This window comes from Nicotiana tomentosiformis, chromosome 2 (assembly GCF_000390325.3).
Source record: "Nicotiana tomentosiformis chromosome 2, ASM39032v3, whole genome shotgun sequence".
Classification (NCBI taxonomy): Eukaryota; Viridiplantae; Streptophyta; class Magnoliopsida; order Solanales; family Solanaceae; genus Nicotiana; species Nicotiana tomentosiformis.
In genome coordinates, this window is record NC_090813.1 from 120,347,227 (window position 1) to 120,350,809 (window position 3,583).

The 3,583-nt window shown below is 43.1% G+C and overlaps 1 non-coding gene across 1 annotated transcript; it reads left to right on the top strand.

The window, feature by feature from the left end:
• The first annotated feature begins 3,269 nt into the window (after window positions 1–3,269).
• LOC117279976 (small nucleolar RNA R71) lies at window positions 3,270–3,376 on the top strand. The gene has a single exon (XR_004510426.1). It is a non-coding gene; the product is annotated as a small nucleolar RNA R71 (small nucleolar RNA).
• The last annotated feature ends 207 nt before the right edge of the window (window positions 3,377–3,583 follow it).

Sequence of the window (3,583 nt, forward strand, 5' to 3'; positions counted from 1 at the left end):
TGGGCGCCGCTCAAGGTTCTACTTGCACAGTAGATCAGATGCATGATTTTATCCTTTCGCTGCCCAAGAACTGCTCCCACATCATAGTCTCTTGCATCGTACATCAGCTCGAAAGGTTTCCCCCAGTCGGGGGACACTATGATCGGTGCAGTCACTAGTTTCTTCTTCAACTCCTCAAATGCTACCCTGGAGTCATCAAAAAACACAAACGGGTGACCTTTTTCAAGCAGCTTACACAAGGGGTTAGCAATTTTTGAGAAATGTTTTATAAACCGTCTGTAGAAATCGGCGTGGCCAAGGAAACTTATTATTGCTTTGACGGAAGTGGGGGTGCTAGCTTTTCTATCACATCAACCTTTGCATGATGCACATCAATTCCCTTACTTGACACTAGGTGCCCCAAGACTATACCTTCCTATACCATGAAGCGGCACTTTTTCCAATCGAGCACCAGATTAGTCTCCACACATCTTTTCAGCACTCTTTTCAGATTCTTTAGGCAATCATTGAATGAGTCTCCCACCACTGAGAAATCATCCATTAAGACCTCCATTATGTATTCTACCATATCTGTGAAGATGGCCATCATGCACCTTTGAAATGTGGCTGGTGCATTGCATAGGTCGAACGACATTCTCTGGAAAGCATAGACTCCATATGGACAGGTGAATGACGTTCTCTCTCTATCTTCTAGGGAAATAGAGATCTGATTATACCCCGAGTATCCATCCAGAAAGCAGAAGTGGGACCTCCCCAGCCAATATATCCAGCATCTGATCAATGAACGGCAATGGAAAGTGGTCTTTTCGAGTGGCCTTGTTCAATCTTCTATAGTCCATACAAATTCCCCATCCCATGACTATTCTTGTTGAGATTAGCTCGTTGTTATCGTTTTGCACAACAGTCATTCCACCTTTCTTTGGCACATATTGAACTGGGCTAATCCGATTGCTATCGGAGATGGGAAAAATGATTCTCGCATCTAACCACTTTATCACCTCATTTTTCACGACTTATTTCATGTTGGGGTTCAACCTTCTTTGATGTTCTCTAGAAGGTTTGTGACCATCTTCCAGTAAAATCTTATGCATATAGAAGGCCGGGCTGATGCCCTTAATATGTGCAATGGTCCAACCAATTGCAATTTTGCTCTCAATCAATACCTGCAAAAGATGTTCTTCTTGCACATCTAACAAACCAGATCAGATAATAATAGGTAAAGTAGAGTTGGGTCCCAAGAAAGCATACCTGAGATGAGGTGGTAGCGGTTTCTGTTCCAACTGTGGTGGCTCTTAGATTGATGGCTTAGCTGGAGGAGTCTTTTTTTTATCTAAGTGCAAAGACTCAATTTCAAGCTCTCTTTTCCAAAACTCTTGGCCTTCAGGAGCCAGCACCCACTCCGCCAAGTCCTTTCCATTTAGTTCTTCTAAGTTCGTGAGACAGATTATTCGAGGGTCTGTAGCATTCAGAGTTTCATCTTCCTCCTCCAAAATTACATCCACAACTTCTATTAGAGAGCAGTTAGCAAATTCACTTGGTCGCAGCATAAACTTCTGCACATTGAATGTTATCTTTTCATCATTAAGTCTCATTTTTAGCTCTCCAGTTTCACAATCAATCAGGGCTCTCCCAGTGGCCAAGAATGGTCTTCCCAAAATTATGGGAATCTCCTCGTCAACCCGGCAGTCCAGAATGACAAAATTTGCTGGAAACATAAACTTTCCAACTTGACCTAGTACATCATCAAGGATACCTGATGGCCTCTTCACTGTCCGGTCGGCTAGCTGTAGTAACATGGATGTGGGTCTTGCTCTTCCAATGCCTAACCTTTTTTAGATAGCCAAGGGCATCAAGTTTATGCTTGCCCCCAAATCACACAATGCTTTAGCAAAAGCATAGCTGCCTATTGTGCATGGGATTGTGAAACTCCCTGGGTCTGACAACTTCTCAGCTATGGGTCTCGTCACGACAGCATTACATGTCTGGTTTAGGGAAACAGTGGCCAAGTCTTGGAAGTCGTACTTGTGAGACATCAAATCCTTCATCATTTTGGCATACCCAAGCATCTCCCTCAAGGCATCAATCAGTGGAATGTTTACCTGGATTTGTTTCAACACCTCCATGAACTTTTTATACTGCTCATCCTTCTAATATTTGGCCAATCTCTGTGGGAATGGTGCTGGAGGTCACTTCCTTCCTGTGATTTGAGTCTTATCCTGCTCAGCCACTGCTTCTACTGTCGTTTCTTGTGCTACCTCAGTCTCTTTTTCTTTGCTTGTGCTCTCTTATGCATGTTGTATCATCACATCAGTTAACCCTGTTGAGTCATCTACCTCAATGGGTACTGGCACAAGTGTTTCAGTTGGTAGGCTTTCGCGAGAAATTTCTTGCTCTAGATTTGGGACTCTACCATTTCTTAGACTCACGGCCATAAGCTGTTTCGGGCCCTGCTCTTTTGGATTGACTTGTGTGTCTGCCGGTAACGTCCCTTGGGGGCGATTATTAAGATCCATTGATATCTGTCCTAATTGAATCTCAATGCCTTTTATCACTGATTCATGTGCGTCCACTCTCTCTTGCATTTTTCCATAGGACCCAATCAGTTGTTGTAGCATTCCTTTAATTTCAGACAACCCATCATCTTGTCTCACTATTTGCTGTTGTTGAGGCTGTTGATAAGCTAGCTGTTGATTTTGCTGGTTGTATCCCTGTTGCCTTTGGCATGACACAACTTGACCTCGTGGTCACAATGCTCCAAGATTGCTGCTATTATTGTACTGTTGATGTGCTGGTCTATATTGTTGATTCAGTTGCCCCTAATTCTGACCACCTTGCTTCTGTTCTCCATAGTTGGCCACATAGTTCATATCTTCCTGATAGTGCTGGTTGTCACTTTTCGCACTCCAATAGCATGCATATATTTGGTTAATGCATGGCGTACGTAAGCCCCCATTAGTCGTGTCAACTATATGTACCTGCTGCTTCTGGCCTGATTCATCGATCGTTTTGGTGAGGATACTCATTTGTGTCATCAGAGTGGCCATATTTTCAGCTATGGAGTTGTTTGGGTCCAAATCCACTGAGTGAACTACATGAGTGATCGTAGAGTCTCTTGTCATCTATCCTGAGTTTTGAGCCATTTTATCAAGTAGGATCTTGCATTCTCTGAATGATTTGCTCAAAAATGCTCCACCTGCTGAAGCATCAACATTGGCCTTTAAGCTGTCTGCCATTCCCATATAGAACCTCTGCCCAACATCTGATCTGGAATGCCATGATGTGGACACTTAACTAGTATACCATTGAACCTCTCCCACGTTTCTTGTAGTGTTTCTGTTGGTCTCTGCCTAATGCTCAATATCTCATCAATTTGTTTGGCAGTCTTATTGGGTGGGTAGAACTTGTTCAAAAATTGCTTGACTAATTCCTCCAAGTAGTGATGGAGTTTATGGGGAGTGAATTAAGCCAAGTCTAAGCCTCTCCCATCACCGAGAATGGAAACAATAACAACTTTATTGCTTCCGGTGTCACATTAGTTTGCCTTTGCGTGACAAATATCGACAAGAAATTTTTCAGATGCTGT